This window comes from Polyergus mexicanus, unplaced genomic scaffold (genome assembly GCF_030449975.1).
Source record: "Polyergus mexicanus isolate NDT 795.1 unplaced genomic scaffold, iyPolMexi1.0 SCAF_13, whole genome shotgun sequence".
Taxonomy (NCBI): domain Eukaryota; kingdom Metazoa; phylum Arthropoda; class Insecta; order Hymenoptera; family Formicidae; genus Polyergus; species Polyergus mexicanus.
Window position 1 is genome coordinate 3,685,894 of NW_027223333.1, and position 17,467 is coordinate 3,703,360.

The 17,467-nt window shown below is 29.7% G+C and overlaps 2 protein-coding genes across 2 annotated transcripts in view; one reads left to right on the forward strand and one right to left on the reverse strand.

Moving 5' to 3' along the window:
- The window catches only part of Kank (kank), a 79,634-nt gene that overhangs the window by 16,077 nt on the left and 46,090 nt on the right, over window positions 1-17,467 (forward strand). The window lies entirely within an intron of this gene.
- The window catches only part of Bet1 (blocked early in transport 1), a 48,104-nt gene continuing 47,226 nt past the window's right edge, over window positions 16,590-17,467 (reverse strand). Inside the window, exon 4 of the mRNA XM_070305598.1 lies at window positions 16,590-16,602. The gene's annotated coding sequence lies outside the window, so the exon portion shown is untranslated. The remainder of the gene's footprint in view (window positions 16,603-17,467) is intronic.

Genomic DNA, 17,467 nt, shown 5'->3' on the forward strand with positions numbered 1-17,467 from the left:
TATTCTTTTGAATTATTAATATTGTATTACAAAGGTAATGTCTTTGCACACTTGATAATGGAATTGTATAATTGGTTAAATATAGGTAAATATTAGAGCGAATTGTTTGATCTGTAATATTTCGCAAACACATAAAATAAATAAACTTGTTCATATGCGATTAGCGCGATCCGGCTTTGATAAAGAAGAATGTTAATTAAATAATCAGAACGATAATACAGGTCTGCGAAAATAATCTTTTTTGCGGGGCTCTTTTGACGGTTGTTTTTATTTGATTTTTAGTTGCAATTTATGAATCTGAAGCTCAATTTTACCTAACATGTAAGGATTTTTGGTCATTTCAATTAAAAAAGAACTATGAATTTTATTTATGTAAATATTAAAAATTGCTAAATATTATTATATATTATATATTATTACATATTATTATTAATATTAAATATTAATATTAAAAATTAATATTACCAAAATAAACAATGATACAAAAACTGTACGTATTGGCAAAAAACAAATTTGATATTTAGAATGAGAAAAAAATGAGAAAAAAATTATTCGAGAAAATCGCATTTTTAAAAAACATCTATCTTTGCAGATCTATGCAGATCTAATCTCAAAGATCTGAATTAGATAGAATTTCATGTAAGTACGAATTAATATACAAGGAGAATACTTCTGCTTTCGAACATATCAGTATTTTTTCATCCAATAACCATTGTAATAGCCAATACTATGAATAATATGCAATGCGATTTATTTATTGATATTATCATCTTTTACAATCAAAAAGAATATAAAATTATTCCCGAGTATAATATTCTCCTGAACGCTTTCACATGCAAATGTGAAATTTAAATAATATAATTTTGTAAATTTGATGAAATCACAAACAAGACTAGCTAATATTAGGATGAACGCGCGGCCTTTGTCAAAACACGTGTCATTAGTATTTTCGATGCAAACTGCTGTTCAACATTTTTACTGTAATCTACATTTCTACTGTTAATCTAAGAATATAATCTCATTTTGAATCTTAAGATTTTATCGCTTTGCATTGAAAAAATAATACTTGACCACGATTTTGTGCTCGGTCATTTATTGATACAATAGCACGAGTCTTGAAAATGATAATACATCGCCAGCGGTGAATGTTGTTTTAACCCGTGAAAGAGAAAAGATTCGTTTTTTCGATCTGCAAAATTCAACAGTTTTTGTCAATAGATAATATTGCAAAAATCACGCAAAATATTTGAGCGCAGTCGATGCGTGGTCGAAATTTAGTATCTATTGCAAGTTGAGCTTGCAAAATATTTAATTGTTCTTTCTTTTTAAAAAAAGAGTGATTTATTATAAACTATTAAATGATAAAATACTATAGCGGTTAAAAAATGCGATCGTGATCAAACGATTGGTACTTATACAAAATAGTGTTATTTATTATAGTTAATACTCAAGGCTTATTTCATTAAGAGGATTTGCTTTCAACGGCGGTGGTTATTAAGTGCAAAGTGTACGTGTTTTCAAAGTGTACATGTTCTTTAAATGCTCTTAAGATATCGCCAGACTATGCGAAATTCGTTTACAATTCGTGAATAATTTAGATGAAAAATACGTTAAATTTGATCGATCAGATTTTTTTAGACCGTTCACAAATCGCGAATTACGAATCACGAATTGCGAATACACGCATAGTCTAGCGCTAGCTTTAAAAAAGCTTATATACTCCTGCCTCGCACGAATTGTATTATTCAAATCGCAGCACACACACATATGCGTAATGCGTATGGGCGAACGAGAGGCTGATAGGTGGTCTTACATTCGTTATCATGTACCGGGTGAAGCAAAGTGTGATGGCCGCAAAAATTGTTTCGATATCTTGTATTTTAAAGAATCATATGTGCCTATGTTGGATGTAAACAATTTTTTGTAGGACATAGACACAATAATATAACTCACATTACATAACACATTAACACACATAACAACTACAATTTTGAAAATTATATTTATAGATAAAAAGAATGTGTGTTAAAACTTTTTAAATTTTTTATATTAATATTTGGAACAATCAAAAATTAATTTATTTAAAAAATCAAATAATATTAAGAAGTCATTTATTGACTTTATCAATATCACTATATTACTTTCAATATTTTATATATGCGAACATTTATTTTAACTATCAGTACAAATCTTCGCAAATCCTAACCTAACCTAACCTAACCTAAATTCTACAATTTTTTGTTAAGAAGGAAATTTTGCTTTGTGCTATGAAGCCAACGTTCATGAGAGAAAAAAAGAAATATCAACGCAAGACCCACGTGATTTTTGAATCGAAAAGAGGCGACGTGACATTGGCTGCATAATACATACAGATACGCATCGACCATACTTCTCTTTAACGCGACATGACGAATCAATGAATGAGGCTCCTCTTGTCCGCGACACACTTGCACCTGGTACTTTAAGCGGGAATGTTTCAAGCACCCTTTACATTTGTTCGTCCGCATTTACGTGTGCGATATACGTTTGGGCGTTTACGATGCCGCTAGCGAGAGAGTTTTTACGTTGCACGCCCACGGGTCGCACGCCTCCGCGAGAGGTCTCGTGTTGCATCAGGCCCAATAAAGGAACATTCACACGGTGAGATATTACGGCGTAGAAAACAAAAGTGGGATGCAGCTGAATTAAGGAGGAACTGGATCAACTACGTCAAAAGTTTCCCTAACAACACATATGTCCATAGGATATTCAAAGGATATCCGGAGGATATCCAGAGGATATTCAGAGAATATTCAGAGGATATTCAGAGGATATTCAAAGAATATTCAGAGAATATTCAGAGGCAAAATATTTTCTGGATGTAAATCAATAACATGCTGAGGATGTTGAAATCATCAACATCCTCATGCAACATGTTTACATCATCTGGGTATCCTCTAGGCATATGTGTTGTTAGTATTATAAATCTAATACGTTTCGAGATTCATGAATTTGATATTGCGCGCACACACACAAAGCACTTTTAGCCGTTTAAAATATAATTAATGTGTGAATTGAAGTAAAGTCTGTCTTGTAGAATAAAAATTTTTATTTTTATGAATTTTTGTGTATAGACTATTCAGATAGCACAAGGATGTCCTTAGGATATCCAGGGAGCATCCAGGACATACATGTAGGATATCCTGAGAACATCGCATTTTAATCCTTGGATCTCCTCTGGATGTTCTGAAAAAGAGTAAATGATAGCCGAATATTAACCTCTGGAGAATCCAAGAAGATCCTATGAAATATCCTAAGGATTTTTATAAGATATATTAGGGATATTTTTCGTACGTTTCAAGGAGCAAATTTTGAAATTGAAATATAAATTAATATTGCGTTCTGTTATTTATTGCCAATACTAAAAATCTAATATTGAAAATAGTTCACGTTCTTTGATATTTGAGGCTTTTGTACTGTACATGAATATTAGATTTGCCTTCTGGATTTGAGCCGTGTAATATTTTCTAAATAATCCAATACCTAAATTGCCTATGTTGAGATTGCATCAGAGATTGAATTGATGGAAAATAATTATATTTTTAATTTCCTGCCAGATGCTCTTTGCAAGCTTTATATAATTCTCATGACCAAATCTCAAATACAAGATCGTACGCCGCATAGCGGTAAACAAACGAGCGGCTGAATACTATTTTTTGTAATGTTTTTTAAATGTTGCACACAATAACATTTCTCATGAAATATTAAATAAATAATAATTTTGAACATATGAAAATGTGCGCATCAAATTCAATTATTAATATTAAACAAAATTAATGTTAATAATTAATTGCACATATATATGTCCTCTGGAAATCCAAAGGACATCCAATATAATAGACAGGACAGACATCCAAGGATTATCCAGCGAACATTTATAGGACATTAATACTTATTATAACAGTTAAGATTTCTAAATTATATTAAATAATCTACATAACTGAAAATAATCATGTATACATATTAAATTTTTATAAAATATATTTATAATAATATCTTAAAACACCCTACAAATGTTCTGAATCGTCCTGGACATATTCAAGATGATCTTGAGAATGTTTTGCTTTTCTTCTTGTGTTTAACTATGAAAAAGTTAGTTTGATGAGATAATATTTAGAATTTTGAGAGAATTATAGTCTAGAGGGTAAAACTTTACTTTATCTCACAAATTAATTATCAATTTATTATTTTAAAGAGCTAAAAGTGCTTTGTGCGCAACGTGAAATTCATGAATCTCGAAATGTATTAGACTTATTCATTTTTGACGTAGATTGACATGATTCGTCCAGTTCCTTCTTAATCTAAATAATTTGGCAATTGGTCGAGATGCGAACAGTTTTGTATTCCGTACATAGAAGTATTACGGTAAAATTATCGAAAACTGAATATTTTACGAAATATTTTATTTTTTATATCAAAATATGTCAGATTAAAATATAAAATAACTCAAAAAGTACTTAATGAAAAAATACTTTATTATAGTGTTTTGGAAAGCTCTCGATGTCAGCTATAAGAATACTAAATAAAAAATGGGGGTTTCCATTTAAGATTTTAAAGTTGACCTTCACATGATCTTCAAATGATTTTCCAAGATCAAACCAATGGTACCATCTTATGGCCCCCTCGAAACCAAACAACTTTTGTCTGAAACATTTTTCTCTTCCGGGCTTGGTTTTTGAGATATTTGCCTGAGGAGATTAAAATGGAACACCCTGTATATATACAGGATGGGGCATTTATATTGAGATACCTAAATATCTAAAAAATAAAGCAAGATAGAAAGAAATGTTTCAGAAAAGTTGTTCGGTTCTAAGGGGGTCATAAGATAGTGCCATTAGTTTGACCTTGAGTGGAGACGCTGCGGAGATTTCAGTGGATAGATATGACTGTTTTTCGAATGACTCTCACTATCTTTAAATCTAGTGGCAATTTTTATATCTAGTCACGCTTAGATCAAAGTTGACATTGCCAGCCTTCTTTCTTGTTCTCTTTTATAAGAAACGCTGGACTCTTGAAAATGCGAAACTTCTTTAATTAAATATACCTTTAAAAAAATAAGCTGAAAATTGTGCAAATTAGAAACTTGCACATTGCGAATATATTGCTTCCTCATCATTTTACTCACAAAGCTTAAGCTTGCTAAAACAAGCGGGTTTTTCAATTTTGGCTTCCTTATAGATGAAGTCTTGTGAGCGAAATAGAAAAATAAAAAAGCAATGTGCTATTTTTTAATTTGAACGCATTTTTTATTTTTATATAATGGTTATAGAAAATTTAGAAATCATATTTTAAAGTTAGACAATAAATAAAATAATTTTATTTTAATAAAAATTTAACATTTCTTAATATTTTTACTTATTGAAAAATTCAAAATTTCATAAAAAATGGATCCTTTCATCAATTCTCATCAAATTCAATATCAACCTTTAATGATATTCTAATCATGTAAAAATATTTAGCCCGATATTTCAAAATTTGCGGAAGTTAGAGCAACCACACTCTTTTTTAGAAAAATTTGAAAGCCTATAAAAAATAAACCTCTTCACCGATTCTAGCCAAATTTAATAATAACTATCCTTTAATGATACTCTATTCATGTGAAAAAATTTAACTTGATATTTCAAGATTTGCAAAAGTTAGAGCAACCACATCCTTTTAGTGCACATATACACATACATACATACGGATATTTTTTAAAAACATGATTTTTTGACATTTTAGAACATTCTAAACACATTGACATCAAAATCTAAAAAAAAATAAAAAATTTCACGAGAACAAAGCTCCTTTTATGAAGAAGCAAAAAAATAGGAAACATCTTTCATACGCTAAAAATTGGGCTTTTTCAAACCGCTGAAACTCACGAAAAGTCATAGACAAAAAATTACAAAAACATTTTGAAACCTGAAGTTTCAATTTCAATGCGTCATCGATTTAAAAAAAATTTTTTATCTTCCTTGTTCTGTGCTTTAAAATAAAACACATTGTTTTGTGCCTTAATATTGCGTATTTTCAGCACTCTGCAATTTGATGAAAAATATTTCTCAAAAAATTTAGATCAAGTTCCATAAACTTAATTTTCCAACAAAATGCTTTTCTTAATTTTTCTATTTTTTTGTTATAGCCAAGTTATATTTTTGATCCTAAACTATATTTTTCATAAATGCTTGACGAAAAATTATGATAAAAAATTGAAAAAACATTTTGAAACTTGAAATTTCAATTTTAACGTACTCAGTAGTTAAACAATTTTTATTTTCTTATTTCTAAAAAAATGCTGGTTTAGTTTCTAAATTATGTAACACGGTCAAAAAAATCATTAAAAAGTTTTAGAAAAAGCATTTTGTAAGCCAAAAGTTATAGTTTATGAAAATTGATTTAAGTCTTTCAAACAAAAATTTTTATCGAGCTACAGAGTATTAAAAATACGTAATTTTAGGGAATAAAACAATGTGTTCTTTTTCAAAACAGTACAAGGAAGATAAATTTTTTGATCTACCGATGACGTGTTCGAGTTGAAACTTCAAACTTTAAAATGTTTTTTTAATTTTTTGTTTATGATTTTTTACCGAGTTTCAGCGTTTAAAATTAATCCAATTTTTAGTGTAGAAAAAGTGTTGCCTATTTTTTCCTTTTTCTAACGGAAAGAAAATAACAAGCGCGAATATAGGAAAAAAAATAAATATAAAGATCACTAAACTTTAGTAAAGTATTTATGTTCCAGTATGTAAAATTATTCTTATTTAGTTATTATAATAATAAAAAGATATTTTTTTTTAACAATTTCATATATAATATTAAATACATTTATAATTAATATTAAAAATTGAAAAAATATGATGATAATTTCTCTCAACATGTTCGCTTTTCTCTCTTCCCCCCCGAATAGACGAAGAGAATTCGATATACAAAGTAGATCATTTTAATCAATTCACGCGAATATCTTGAAAACTGAGTCCGATAGACAAAAAGGTTTCAGACGTTGCATTCAGACGTTTCATAAGTTGCATGATTTCGGGGGGGCCACGTGATGAAAATATGGACTTGACCTTGAGTGACTTTTTCAAGATGAGGTCAATGTGATCGATGTTTTCTTAAATGGAACCCCCCATTTTTCATTACATATTCTTATAGCTTATCTCGAGAATTTTTCAAAGCAATGCAATAAAGTATTTTTTTATTAAGTACTTGTTAAGTTATTTTATATCTTAATCTGACATATTTTGATATAAAAAATAAAATATCTCGTAAAATATTTAGTTTTCGATAATCTTACCGTAATACTTTTATGTACAGAATAATGAGACAAATACATTAATGTAAAAAAAAATAATAAATAATTGTTTAAAAGAATAGCTTGTAAATAATTATATACTTTTTCTTAAAAACAATTATTTTTTTATACTAATACAAGAATATGCAATAAAAAATTGAGGGTTTCATTTAAAAAAATCGATCATATTGATCTTACCTTGAAAAGGTCACTCAAGGTCAAATCTATATTTTTATCATATGGCTCCCTCGAAACCATGCAACTTTTGTCTGAAACATTTTTGTCTATCGGGTTCAGTTTTCGAGATATTCGCATGGATTGATTAAAATGGTCCATCCTGTATATGGATGTTTAAGGAATACTAGAAAGATCGATATTGTATATATATAAATGTACATATTGTCAAGTTTATGAAATATTAGCTGCATTTAATTTTTTAATAAATATGACATGATCTTATGTCAGGATCAAATTTGTTGCCTAGATTGGAAAAGCACGCGCAAATAAAGACAAGAATGTGTTTCGTAAGTGTTCCGGATGTTTCGATCTAATTCCGCCAGCGATTTACATAGACGATCTATACATATTTGGCTTTAATTTATACAATATGTCCCATTGTCGAATGTGAAATAGAAATCAATTTTATGCTGAACTTAATCACGTGTCATGGTATATTTATCAGACGCATTGTAGATATCGGAAAGTCTTTGAAGCAAATATGTTTCGTTCATTGTTATTCGATGATGACATGCAATGCGGCTGCGTGCGCGCCATTCAAACTTAACTGTCGCCAATCAAAATTTAAAATTGTAGATATAAAAGCATCGCTTTCGTATCCCCGATAAAGCAACTTTTATACAATACTATTAGTCGTTAATTATCAATGAAATAAGTACCACAAATCGTTCCATCAAATATTGACAAAAAGTCCTCTGTGTGTGTGTGCGCGCGCGCTATGTATATTAATTAATTAACTTTAGCTAACTTATTTTCTTTCTGTCATGTTATTTTTTTTATATACGTATTCATATAATATTATTATAATATTTATAGAAAAATTGATTTTTTTGAATTGAACTTTAAATATAACCGTCCCCCCCCCCCCCCCGCCCCGCTTGTATGCTTTTAAAATATTCGCATTTAGTTTAGATTTTCATATGATCTCACTGTCATCATGACAGAATTCATTATTTCCTGTTGTTATACCGCAAAAGAGCCATGAAAAAGAAACCGCATCTTCGCGAAGAAGATGATAAAAATACGTTATGACTTCGGTCGTCATCCGGTGCGGTGATATTTTTGGCGTGCACACATTTCATTGAAAAAGTTCTTAATGGGCGAGTGTATGGTTAAACCGTGTGTGGGCGCATGGATGTGTGTGTCTATTCATGGCATACAAATTCACCGTATGATCTTTCGCGTGTGTACTTTGTCTCTTTAGTGACAGACATGACGCAGTCGAAATCTTGATCTTTATCGAAAATAGCTTCCATTCATTAAAAGCTAGAGAATTAATGGCTGCTCATTGATGATGTCTGAGTTTCTCACATCGTGAAAAGATCGATCCTAAATACACGATCGCTTCTTTCCGTGTTATTAATTAAATTTTAAAGCACACATATGTGAAAAGTAGAAAGAGACAGAAAATATATGATATGTGCGAAAAAATATTGCGTTTCATTCAAATTTATTTTACATGCACGGAAATGATTTATATATTTTGCAGTCTTTAAAATAATTTTTTAAACAATTAAAATAATTTTAAAATAATTTTTTGTTTAAATTAATGTTTGTTTACACACATTTATATACATATATATATACACATACACACGCACGCATGCACACGCACACACACACGCACGCGCATACGTATATGTATGTATGTGCATATAACAGGTATATAGGGTGAGTCATTTTAATCAATACCCGCAAATATCTTAAAATCTGTAAGTTTTAGAAGGAAACTTTTTAGACAAAAGTTGTTTGGTTCCGAGGGGGAAAGGAGATACGAATATTAGTTAGACCTTGGATGGCATTGTTAAAGTCATATCGAGGTCATATTGAATTTTTTAAATTGAGACCTTTACTTTTTATTGCATATTCTTATAGCACTTATCAAGACCTTTTCAAAACTTTATAATAAAATATGTATTCATTAAGTACTTTTTGAATTCTTTTATATCTTAATCTGACATATTTTGATATAAAAAAAAAAAATATTTCGTAAAATATTTAATTTTCGATAATCTTACCGTAATACTTTTATGTACAGAATAATGAAATAAGTCAATTGGTATTAAAAAAGTAATTGTTTTTAAGAAAAAGTATATAATTATTTACAATGTATTTTTTAACAATTATTTGTTTTTTTTTTACACTAATTGATTTATTTCATTATTCTATATATATAAAAGTATTACGGTAAGATTATTGAAAATTAAATATTTTACGAGTTATTTTATTTTTTATTTTAAGATATGTCAGATTAAGATATAAAATAACTCAAAAATTACTTAATGAAAACATACTTTATTATAGAGTTTCAAAAAGGTCTTAACAAGGAGTATAAAAATATGCAATAAAAATAGAGGTTTCAATTTAAAAAAGTCAATGTGACCTTGATATGACTTTAACAATGCCATCCAAGGTCTAACTAATATTCCTATCTCCTTCCCGCTCAGAACCAAACAACTTTTATCTAAAAAGTTTCCTTCTAAAACTTACAGGTTTTAAGATATTTGCGTATATTGATTAAAATGACTCACCCCGTATATACAGAGTATCCAAGACCACCCATACACTCCTTTTCTTTTAAAAACTAAGCATTTTAAAGAAAAATTTTTGAACAAAAATTATATGGTTTTGAGGGGAACATAAAAGATGGTGTTATTGGTTTGACTTTGGATGGCATCGTTAAGGTCAAGTCAAGGACACCTTTAATTTCTTAAATGGAACCCCCTATTTTTTATTGCATATTTTTATAGCTTTTCTCGAGAGCTTTCCGAAACACTATAATAAAGTATTTTCTCATTAAGTACTTTTTGAGTTATTTTATATTTTAATCTGACATATTTTGATATAAAAAATTAAATATCTTGTAAAATATTTAGTTTTCGATAATCTTACCGTAATACTTTTATGTACAGAATAATAAAACAAATCAATTAGTGCAAAAAAAAACAAATAATTGTTTTAAAAAATACATTATAAATAATTTTCTTAAAAACAATTATTTTTTATACTAATTGATTTGTTTCGTTATTCTGTACATAAAAGTATTATGGTAAGATTATCGAAAACTAAATATTTTACGAGATATTTAATTTTTTATATCAAAATATGTTAGATTAAAATATAAAATAACTCAAAAAGTACTTAATGAAAAAATACTTTATTATAATGTTTTGAAAATCTTTCGAGGTGAGGTACAAGAATATGTAACGAAAAATAGGAGGTTCCATTTAAAAAAATCAAAGTGATTTTTATATGATCTTGACGGTGCTATTCAAGGTCATACTATTATTATATAATACGCCACTTAGAGCTCTACAACTTTTGCATGAAACATTTTTCACGAAAATGCGTTGTTTCCTCAAAAAACTGCTGATACCGACGCTTTGTTACATCCTGTATACACACCCACAGAAAAGATTTCCGGATCTAATGCTATTACTCTTCAATCTATCATAAAATAGGATCGATATAGCGACAATCATATTTATTATTGAAAAAGGAATATTTTAATCTTAAATGGAAAATTCTTAAATCTAGAATAAAATGCCTAGTAACGCCACCGCATATCGGTTTGGCGCCGACTATTGTGGCGCTAACATCAATTTTTGCACATAAAAGTACTTTGTTTCGACCTTTCTGAAAGATTCAATTACAGTCTATGCCAAGTTTAAGATTGTTTATGAAGATAAGAAGAGAGATGAGGACATTACAAACTAAATTGATGCAAACAATTATCTCCGTCGGTAGCTGAGACGACACAATGAAAAGTTAAGTTGGCTCTACTGAAATATCAATCTTCCTCGCTTCTATTCTATTTCCAGCGGAAACAGTACGTTAAATTCGATGCGCACCGAAACAAAATCAAGTTGACGATTTCGGTGGAAACTTAATCAGTGATGCCAGATTTGGGACTGCAGCATGCCACAGCGTGTGGAGGGGATACGCACACAAGCATGAACCGTGTACATGTAATGCGCAGAGAGTTCTGCGTTCTTTGCAATTTTCAATGTTTCTTGTCTCGAGCGCCATTTTTAAGTTTCATATTCATGTTCAGGAGACATAATATGTAGGAATTGGCTATTGTTATTCATTGTTTTATATAGGTGGGTATTCCGAAGAGGTTTACCCGATAATTTACAACACAGTCGAATATATCATAATATCGTATAGGATAAAAAGAGAAAGATATTGGATTGAAATATGCGAGAGCTTCTTGAACGTCTCGTTTGTGCATGATTTTCCATTGTTTACAAGCCATTGTGTCCATAATAGCGGGCCAGAGTTCAAAAAGATACACGACAAGTCACAATACGATACACGGTACGTTTCTTTTCGTATGCACGCAGTCTTATCTGATCCTAGAGAAAAATGTTTTGTCATTGTGCAAACAACTCTTTCCCTTTGTCGGTAAGATACAAGCAAGATCTTCCCACAGCAGGATTGTTTCGCTTCATTGCATAGCCGTATATGTATTTACATGCACGCTGTTAATAAAATATCGTGTTTTACTTTGCAAATGAGATTGTTTGCTTCGATCGCTTTTTGACAGATAACGGCGAAAATGAAAGCGGGTGTGTATAATGATGCCGCGAGCCGAGGCTCTCGAGTGGTTCTTTCCAGTCCGCGTAGGTGTGACAAGAGCCGATGAGAATTTTTACGGCACTGAATGTACTATATATAGGACGTAACGGAATTTTGCTTTCGCCGAAAAGTAACGACGAAGATGACGCTTACGGCAGTACGATGAGATTTGCCTGGATAAATCTTGTTCTTATTATTTCTCTCTCTCTCTCTCTCTCTTTCTCTCTCTCTCCTGTAATCTTTATACCTCTTGTCAGATAGTAGTAGACTCCTTTACATATATCTGCGTCTTTTATTAGTTTTTCCCAGGACATACAATTGAGTGCCGGTTCCAAATGGCCAAATTAGAAGAGTTCACTTGGCAAGATACTCTCGGTGATTTGATATTTCCTCCCAAGAAGTGATAATTGAATAGATTCGATGTTTTTAGCTGAATTTGAATCCGGGCCTTTTGGCATAGAAGGAGACACAATTCTCTGTGCCACTATCTATCATAGAGAAAAAGATTTCTTTAGATTTAATTAGGGTTGGGAACGTTACTCTATAAAAGTAACGCGTTATCGTTACCGTTATTTTTTGTAAAAGGTAACTCGTTACCGTTACTCGTTACTGATTTTAAAAAGTAACGCGTTACCGTTACCGTTACTTGGAAAGTAACGATTCGTTACATTTTCGTTATGTTTTTGTTTTTTGTAATGCTAAAATAAGCTATTAGATTATAAAATTATATAATAATCAATATTAAATGTAATAATTTATGTTACAATTAAAAATTCTAAATTAGTCTCTATATAGCAAGCGTTTTTTATATTAAACTTATTTAATGATTCTAATTTTTTTATGTTAATATCTTTACTTTTTAACACACTTATCTTTAGAGGAATTTAAATTGTAATTTACAAATTTCAAATTTGTCGAAAATTTTTATTGAACATTGTTTTTAAATATTGATAAGAGAAATATTGATATTATTAAGAGTGTATTCCAATATTCACTATCAGTATTGTAAAATCTATAATTTACGTTACTATAGATTTTCAGTACTGGCAGTGACTATCGGAACGCAGCCTATGATAGAAGGCTACAAAATATTTTTCAAAAAATACATCTATTGAATAGATATAAGATAATGAAGAACCAAAAAATAACGATGAAAGTAACGGCTAATTCGTTACCGTTACTGTAAAAATGTAACGACGTTACCGTTACCGTTACAAACGGAAAAACCTAACGATCGTTACCAAAAAAAAGTAGCTGTAACGGTAACGATGTTACAAGTAACGCGTTACTTCCCAACCCCGGATTTAATATATCTATTTGTTTGACTTATATTTGTTATGTTAGAAAAATATAATTTTAGTAATTATTTACTATAACGGATCCAGCTCCAATGACGTTGACTTTGATATATATTGTCAAGGACATAATCTTGAGTAACTTTTCCTTATAACTTAATCGGCGGTCATTGTTTATTAAAAAGTTATTAACAAATAAAGTTTGAGAAATAAAATGTAATTTTTACATGAGTTTGTAATTTCTACGCAAAAAGCGAGATCCATCAAGACGTTGTATAATTCAATCAAATTTTCAGAAATAGGTTGGGTTAGGTTATATCTTTCGGAAGTTGAACCCCCCCTCCTCATAGGGGGGGGGGGAGTGGAACCCAGTGCGTTCACGCATACATTTTCCCGTTCACACAACAATGGTGAGATGAATCTCGCATCGCGTTGTAAAGTATATGCGTGCACACAGTGGATTCCGCCTCCCCCCTCCTCCTACGGGGGGGCTCCACTTTTGAAAGATATAATCTAACCCAAATTTATTTCTGATATAAAACTAAAATTTGATTCAAGTTATATAACTTAAACCAAATTTTTGTTTCGAATCAAACTTCAACTTATATACAAAAATATCTCAAAAATTATAAAAGACTGCCGATTAAATTATAAGGAAAAGTTACTCAGGATTATATCTTTGACAATGTATGTCAAGGTCAACATTATTGGAACTGGATACGTTATAGTAAATACCAAAATAACTACTATTTGGAATAATGCTTTTCAACCAAATAATATTTGTTCCATTACACTAAATATATTACATTAAATCATATCGTTTAAGGGAAAAATAACTATTATTTGAAATAGTATAGTTTATTCACTTATCATTATGCAACTCGCTATTCATTATTCAAGTTTTTATCATAAGCATATATACAGGGTGTCTTATTTTAAACAGTCAAACCGAATATCTCGAAAACTGAGCTCAATAGACAAAAATGTTTCAAACAAAAATTGCATGATTTCGAGGGGCCACATGATGAAAATATGGACTTGACCTTGAGTGACCTTTTCAAGGTGAGGTCAATGTGATCGATGTTTTCTTAAACGGAACTCTCTATTTTTATTGCATATTCTTGTAGCTTATCTCGAGAGCTTTTCAAAACACTATACTAAAGAATTTTTGCATTAAGTATTTTTCGAGTTATTTTATATTTTAATCTGACATTTTGACATAAAAAATAAAATATCTCGTAAAATGTTTAGTTTTCGATAATCTTACCGTAATACTTCTATGTACAGAATAATAAGACAAATCAGTTAGTATAAAAAAAAACAAATAATTATTTTTAAGAAAAAGTATGTAATTATTTACAACGTATTTTTTAAAACACTAGAACAATAAGAAGCGCGCTTTGCGCGCGCCATTTATTCTTTTTTATTTCAACATTTTTTATAATATATACAAAAAATCATATACGTCATAAAATAAATCAATATGACTGTCTAATATCATAAAAATTATTATCATTTTTATTTTCTTTTTTTCTTCGGTCTCCCCCCCCCCCTTCCCCCGCTCACTCATATCCTCTCTCTCTCTCTTTCTCTCACTCCCCCCCCCCTTCCTCTCGCACACTTCTGCTTATTCTTTCTCTTCTTTAACTTTAAATAAACTATCCTTTTTTCGCTTTTGTTCTTTCTTTCTCTTTCTCTTTCTATCTTAAAATTAAATAAAATACATAATAATAATAATTTTTAATAATATTTAATAATATATTTAATAATATTAAACAATATTACTACCTGATATTATATTTATTCTCTCTCTTTTTTCCTATTGTCTCTTTCTCTCTTTCTCTCATTCTTTTGCTTATACTTTTTTTTCTTTAATTTTAACTCTTTCTTTCTCTCTCTCTTTCTCTCTCTCTCTCTCTCTCTCTCTCTCTCTTTCTCTACTACTTACTCTTCATCTTCTTCAATTTTAAATAAACTATCCTTTTTTGCCTTTGCTCTTTCTTTCTCTCTTTTTTTCTCTTTCTATCTTAAAATTAAATATAATAGATAATATTAATAATTTTTAATAATATTTCTTAATAATATTTAACAATATATTAAATAATACTAAACAATATTATTACCTGGTATTATATTTATTCTCCTTCTTCTTCCCTTTTGTCTCTCTCCCTCTGTTTTGTTTATACTTTCTCTTCTTTAATTCTAACTCTCTCTCTCTCTCTCTCTCTCTCTCTCTCTCTCTCTCTCTCTCTCTCTCTCTCTCTTTCTTTTATTCGTTGTTCCTTCTTCCTTTTTTTTCTATATTAATTAAATATATTTAACTTTACTTTCTTTAATTGTCAAATTGTCAAAAGACATAAACTGTCAAACTGTCAAACGACACGAGTGAAGCAAGCGTAAATACAACAAGCTCGCCGCGCAACTCGACAACCAATCAAACACGCGATAAAATGGCAACAATATGTGCGATACATATCGACTCAAAACGCGCACTTCTCGATACAAATGACTTTTTATAGAGGACTAGCATGAAGCGCGCGCTACGCGCGCGTCTTCCATATCCATTATCAGTACACTCTTTAAAGCGCGCGCTTTGCGCGCGCTATTTATTCCTTTTCATTTAAACATTTTTAATGATATATACACAAAATCATATACGTCACAAAATAAATTAATATAACTGCCTAATATTATAAATATTATTACTTAATATCATATTTTTCCTCCTTCTTTTTTCCTCCGGTCTTTCTTTCTCTCTCTCTCTTTCCTCTTCCTCACTCCCTCTCCCACAACCCCCCCCCCTCTCTCTCGCTTATTCTTCCTCTTCTTTAATTTTAAATAAACTATCCTTTTTTGCCTTTGCTCTCTCTCTCTCTCTCTCTCTCTCTCTCTCTCTCTCTCTCTCTCTCTCTCTCTCTCTCTCTCTCAAAACTAAATAAATTATATAATATTACTAATTTAATAATATTTCTTAACAATGTTTAACAATATGTTTATTAATACTGAATATTATTATTCGATATATTTATTCTCCATCTTTTTTCCTTTTGTTTTTTCCCTGTCTTTTGCTTATATTTCTTTTTCTTTATTTTTACCTCCCTCTCTTTCTCTCTCTCTCTTTCTCTTTTGCTTATATTTCCTCTTCTTAACTGTAACTCTCCCTCCCTCTCTCTCTCTCTTTCTCTCTCTGTCTTTTGCTTATTCTTTCTCTTCTTCAATTTTAAATAAAACTTCTTTTTTTCTCTTACTTTTCTCTCTCTCTCTTTTATGTCTTTTCTTCTTCCTCTTTCTCTCTATATTAACTTAATTTAATATATTCACAAATAAATGTCAATATACTATAACATTTAATTTGCGTGAAAATTTTAGGAAATTTAAGAATTAACAAATGCAAGAAATTAAATATATTGTATTTTTATCAAACATGGTATCTTTTACATAAAATAAAAGAAGTTATTTTCTCGTAAGCAATAGATTATTTTCTCTTATTGAATTATATTACTATTAACTAAAATATTACTATTAACCTTGCTCACAATATACGAACAAACTTGACTCATTCGATTATACTTGACTCATATCATCGACACGCATTTTAAAATATATTTAAAATATATTAATATAATACATTCACAAATAAATATCAATATACTATGACATTTAAAATTAAGTAGAATATTTAATAACATATTTATTAATATTAAACAATATTATATTACTTAATATTATATTCCTTATCCTTCTCTTTTCCTTCTGTCTCTCTGTCTCTCTCTCTGTCTCTCTCTCTCTCGTTCTCTCCTTCTCCCTCTCTTTTGCTTATTCTTGTTCTTCTGTAATTTTAAATAAAGCTTCTTTCTTTTTTCCTTCTTTCTTTCTTTCTCTCTTTCTTTCTATCTGTCCTTCTCTCTTGAAATAAAATTACATAAATAATATTAATAACATTTAATAATATTGAACAAAATTATTACCTAATATTATATTTTTTCTTCTTTTTTTCTTCTCTCTCACTCTCTCTGTTTTAAAATTAAATAAAATAGATAAT